Source organism: Parus major, chromosome 27 (genome assembly GCF_001522545.3).
Source record: "Parus major isolate Abel chromosome 27, Parus_major1.1, whole genome shotgun sequence".
NCBI lineage: Eukaryota > Metazoa > Chordata > Aves > Passeriformes > Paridae > Parus > Parus major.
Window position 1 is genome coordinate 393,543 of NC_031796.1, and position 5,833 is coordinate 399,375.

A 5,833-nucleotide genomic window follows, 5' to 3' on the forward strand; every position below is an offset into this window, starting at 1 on the left:
GGGAGGGGGCGGCAGGGCCCTTGTGACAGCCCTTTCTCTCCCCAGCTCCTGGATTTTCCTACCTCCTCCGGTAAATAAATAAGAAACTTACATCGCGCCCGGCGTCGGCGGAGGCCGGAAGGAGCCGGAGGCCGTCCCCGTGCCCACCTGGAGCGCAGGTGTGAGGATGGGCCTGGCCGCGATGCCCAGCCAGGTAAGTCCCGTCTGCCCCGCCGAGCAGCGCGCTCGGGGCTCGCCGCTCCCCGGCCCGCTCGGGTGTGCTCAGGTGCCTTGGCAGGTGCTGGCTCGGTTCCTGACCGTGCAGGATGCGGCCGGAGCCCTGCACGTAGTTTCTTGGCTGATGCAGAACTTTAAAATGGAGGTTTGGTATTATGGCTGGAAGTGGATTCATCCTGTGTGTGTACAGGATGTTTCTCTCTCCAAAGCCATTCCAATGCCTGTAGTGAAGAGAGATGGAGGCTCCTCTTGGGAGCGTATGTGTGATTTACAGGTGTTACCTGTCCTGGTGTGCAGCAGCATCGAGACACCAAGGCATGACTTGCCCAGAAAAGAAAAAAAATCTCCTGCTTTTTTTACTTCCCTTCATCCTTAAACCCCAGGTTTACACTATAAGGTTCTTTTAATTTACTGATTCGATCTAGTTTATATATGTATTTGTAGTATCAAAATAGTTTTGTGTACACTTGTGAGAAGGGTCTTGGCTTTGTCCTGTGAAAACCAAAGGTCTAAAGCTGGACTTTCCTGCTCACATTTCTGTCCCTCTGGGTTTCCCATGTGTGAGGCAGCTGTGGTGCTTCTGGGTCCAGAGAGGAGCCTGGTGGGGTTTGCTGGTGCTTCTTTAGAAAAGTGACCTCTTGCCTTGCTGATGTTATCACACATTAAAAACGTGTCCTAAACACTCAGGTACAGGAATCAAGTTCTGTGCAGCTGAATAAAACCTGAAGTGCTAAAGGGAAGGATATTTTCTTCATTTCAAAGATCTACAAACCAAGGCAGCCTGACTTTAAGCCAGTTATTGAGGCTGAATTTAGACAAATTCTCTTGTAATGGGAAAACCAAAAATCTTATCTCAATCCGTTCACACTGACCTTACACAAATCTGCTGTGGTATCTGATCTCTAGCTGACCAAAACAGCAGCAAAGCTCTTGGTCTTTGTACACAGAATAACACTGAGTTGTTTTGTGGGCTTTAAAAATGGAATTCAGTCTCCCTGATGTGGGTTTTGGAGGTTATCACAAAATGCCTTGGAAATCTGTGTTGCTACAGCTCCTGCTGACACTGGTGGGAATTAGGAGATGATAACTTCTCTGCAGACTGGTCTTTATTTCCAAAGTGCCACATATGAGTGTCTCATTTGTCCTGATCCCAAATGCCAGCTCCTTAGTCTCATGGTGCAGCCAGAAAACTGGAGGAGAAAAGCCAGTAAGGTTTGAGAGAGCCCCTGTGTGTGGGATGGGGAGAAGGTCCTGGTTTGGGGTTGTGGCTGGGGAGGCTGCGGGAGGTGCCCCAGATTTGGGAGGGCCCAGAAGGGTTTTCCTGATGGAGCAGGGCAGGGAAGGGCACATGGGAGGGTGTCCTGGATCCTTTCTGCCTCCCAGGAGCCTGCAGGAGCTGAGGGAAGGAGCAGTGCCCGTGAGTGTTGCTGGGGCACACGGGGCTGTCTGGCCACTGCATCCCTCAGCAGCTCTGCTGAGAGGAGTTTCCTTCTGGACCTTGTTTTTTGGAGTGTGTTGAGCATGTCAGGAGTTGCATTGCTGTACAGCCCTGCTAGGACCTGTCTGAGGACTGTTCTCACCAGTATCCCCCGGCTTGTGCTCAAGCTCCTAGCATCTGCTATTGATTGCAATGTTATATTGTCACAGAGAAGACCAGATGAGTTGTAAGTTGAGTTTTATGTTTTATTGAGCTCATTACCCAGAGGGGCAGGAGGTTTGTGGGAGCAGGAAGCCCTGCCTGCTCCTTCCCAGGGAAATGCAGGCTGTGCTGCTCCAGCTCTGGCTGTGCCATGGCCACACAGCGGGGACTCGCTGCCATTTCCCTGTGCTCGCCTGGGCTCCGGTTCTCCCGTGCTGGACTTGTCAGAGGAAGCGTTGTTAATAAGAGCAGGTAGAGACAGGACTCTTCCACCTCTGAATTGACTTCTGGATGTGCTGCTGAGGGTGTGAAGGCAGGTGGATTTGTCTGGGACTGAGGCATTTGCATGAAGCCCTGACACTCTGGGCTCAGACCTGCAGGCTGGGTTATCTCTGGAACAGAGGCTCTCAGAGCACAGTCCTGATCACAAGATGATGGTTCAGCATGACCACAGGAGTAATCTAACATCCTGGTTATCTGCTATGATTCAGTCTCGTTAAGATGCTGCTCCAGTTTGGGATTAAACTGAATTATAAGTAGCTACCAATAGCTTGGTAATTTTTTGCCCTGAGTCTGGAAATCCAAACAGCAATAGAATTGTTCCAAGTGCCCTACATCAGAAATAGAAACTTGCCCAGTGGATCTGGGCAAAGTAACATAGAAAAGAGGGCTGCAATGTGCCAACCAGCAGGGACTTTTAAAAGTGGTGTTAGTATTGCTTGTGGCAGAGGGACAGGTGTCAGCTCTGGGGGCCAGCAGTGACTGGGTTTGTTCCCTGGCACAGGTGCCCAGAGCAGCTGGGGCTGCCCCTGGATCCCTGGCAGTGTCCCAAGGGTTGGACACTGGGGCTGGGAGCAGCCTGGGACAGGGGGAGGTGCCCATGGATGGTCTTGAAGGTTCCTCCCAAACCATTCTGGGAGTCCGTGTTGTATTTGGAATTCGGAATGTCTGTATCAAGTGGCTCTATCTAAATCATCAGCAGGGGTTCTCTGTGAGCAGCACGTTCATTTCCTGTTCTTACCAAGCAAACTAAAACTCCACTGATCCAGAACTCCCCAAGAAGATCCAGGTTTGTGGCTCACCTTAGGATACATTACTTGAACATGTCCCTGCCTGATCAGGGAGGGTCACTGAGCTCTACCAGCCTCCGTGCTGTTTGCCTTCATGTGCTTCTATTTTCTGTTTCTAAGGACTTTGTCCTTTTTTTTCTGTTTAGTGAGCATTTCCAGAATAGCTCCCAGGTAAGGAGGGCCTTCCTCGCCATGATTCTGGTGAACGAGATTATCAGGCGAGCAATGATTACTGCAAGGATCTCTTGTTGCTACAGTTTATCTATATTTAGCTTTAGACCAGAAATGGTTTGCATCATCTGAAGCTTCTGGGGCCATTGACAGTTGAGTTCACTGCTTTTTGTTAGGATAAGGTTGCAAATGAAGATACTGAAGTTGTGGTTGTACCTGTAGGGAGTCTCATCGCTCTGTTATTTAGTGGCCATCCACCTTTCCCACATTCAGGATGTTTCCCAAACTGAAATAGAAGGGTTTTATGCTCAAAAGTCATAACTATCAACACTTAAGAGTTACTTTTTGTACAGATATGCATCTACTTATTGTGTAGAGACTTAAATTTCTGAGGCAGGTCCAAACAAGTAGGGAGGATTAATAGGTGGAAAATGAGGTAACAATTTGGTGTGAGTGGCTGGGTACACAGCCCTCACAGGATATTGTGGTATGAGTGTTCTGGATGCTTTGCAGAAGAGGACAGTTCAAAGGAGGATGCTGTAAAAATGAGGCTTCAGTGGGGAGAGCAGCTCTTGTTCATGTGGGGCCTCTCCAGATCAGGAACATCCTGTGTGAGGGACAGGCAGGTGGCTGGCCCAGGAGGTGACCAGTTGTGGCACAGTGGGAAATTGAGACTGGCAGGGCCACAGAAGGTATGTGCCAGAGGCCAAAGCTGTGTTACTTTAGACTGCACAGCAATTTTTGCTACATCATCTCCAGATCAGGCTGGGCGATGGAAGCTGCAGCTGTGTCTGTGCTGCAGGAAGATCCAGACCTGTGCTGGAATGTCAATTTGGAATCTGGGCTCTTGGTCTGTGCCTCAGCAGAAAATCCTGCACTGCAGAATGAACAAAAGATCAGAAAGTGTATTGCACAGGAACTTCCTCCACAACAGATTGTCCTCACTCTTCTGTTCCAGTATAAAAACACATTTGTTGCTACTTCTGCTTTTTATCTGAGCTCTGATTCAAGGTAGATTAAAAAACTAGTAATATCAGAGGTTTGCATGCCATTGTAGGATCCTGTGTCCTGGGTTCCTAAAGTTCTCTCCAAGTGAGCTGAGGAGGTCAGGAGAGAGCGTGCAGTGTCTGAGTTTCTCGTGCAGTTGTCTTTCAGAATTGGTATTTTTGTTACCCTTAAGAACAGGTTGTGTTCAGTGTGTGACCCCGTTGGGTGCTGGATGTGGGCCTGCTGATAACACACTGCCCTGCTGTCCTCCTTGGCACTGTTTTGTCACTGACTGAGAGCCCTGTCCAAGGGCTGTACACTCATTTTCTGAGGTGCTGCATGAGCGCCGTGAGCCTGGGGGTGTGTGGGGATGGGGAATGGGTGTCACGGAGGGGACAGCACAGCAGTGCAGGTGGGAGTCTGCAGCTCCCTGCTAGCACATGAAAACCAGCATTTGTCTTGCTGCTGTCCCGAGTTGAATACTTTTCTTGGAAAAACACCTAGGTATAAGCTGCATTTGTGTGGTCAGACACCTCCAGGGTGTCTCTGGCTGCGAGCCCAGGTGGTCACACACACCCTTAGAAAAATGAGGAAACGTGAATTTCCTGGCCCAAAAAAACCAACTGTAGTGACAGTGCCGTGGCGTGGTTTGTTAAGCGATATATTGGATTTTAAGGAGCAGCAGTAGTGTCTCGCCTCTGTGTGTCCTAACACTGTTTAGAGGAGCATTGCTCAGGCACAGGTGGGATTCCTGTGTGGGGCCAGGAGCTGGACTCTGATGCTTGGGGGTCCCTCCCAGCTCAGGGTATTCTGCAATTGCTTGTGTGGTATTGAAACACCTGGTGCGGTGCTGGGATTTGAAGCACGAGGAGGAAATAAACTTGTGTGTGCTGCATAATCCAGGCCAGGATTGTCCGTGCTGGAATAGGATTCCTCCTTACCCAGTTCTGCAGCGGAGCAGGACAGGTTTTGTTTTTCTGCAAGAGCAGCTCCCCGGGGCAGGTTCTCTGTCCCCTGTGAGGTGAGCACGGCTGGCACCGCTGTAGCTCTTGCCCTTTGCAGGCAAATGCTCGTATAAAGCACTTTTATTCCTGGCAGAGCTGCATTCCTGCTGTAGAGGCAGCAGAGCAGTGTTGTGCCCGAGAGCTCCAGCCCCAGCAGGGAGGGAAGAGCCCTTTCCTGGCCGGAGTTTGCAGCGGGTTTGTGGCAGCCGGGCCAGGCGAGGCTCGGGCTGTGTGTGCCGGGCTCTGCCACTGCCTGAAGGGCAAAGAGGTGAAGCGGCTCCTGCAGTCCCAAACGAAGCTTTCCTTGTGACGGAGCTTGTGAGGAGCGGGAGGAACCCTGCTGCGTGCCCAAATGCCGTCCCCAAATGCGGGGACAGCCCCGAGCCCTGGGCGGATTTCCCAGCAGTGCGAGAGGAGCCGGCGGCAGCGCCCGGGCTGCGGCTGCACGGGGGAGAGCGTGACGCGCGGTTTTGCGGGGAAACACTTAAACGGCGAAAGTTGGGTTTTTTTTTTTTTTATTTTTCCCGGGAGCGGACTTGCGGTGGCAGAGCGGGCAGCGCCGTGAATTTTGGGCGGGGAACGGTTAAAGCAGCGTTAAAGCAGCGGTTCCTGCGGCGCCGTGTCCCGGGTGTCCCCGGGCGGACTCCAACTCCCGGCGTGCCCCGCGCGCCGACGCGGCCTCCCCCTGGCGGTGCCTGGCGGGGAGCGCAGCCTCCCGCAACGGCGGGGCCGCGGCGGGCGGACAA

The 5,833-nt window shown here is 51.8% G+C and overlaps 1 protein-coding gene across 3 annotated transcripts in view; it reads left to right on the forward strand.

The window, feature by feature from the left end:
* Positions 1-13: 13 nt before the first annotated feature.
* KANSL1 (KAT8 regulatory NSL complex subunit 1) overlaps positions 14-5,833 on the forward strand; it is a 77,147-nt gene continuing 71,327 nt past the window's right edge. For 2 of the 3 annotated variants that reach the window (XM_015651263.2, XM_015651264.2), the window contains exon 1: positions 14-193. The gene's annotated coding sequence lies outside the window, so the exon portion shown is untranslated. The remainder of the gene's footprint in view (positions 194-5,833) is intronic. The other variant, XM_015651262.2, reaches the window with a different exon arrangement.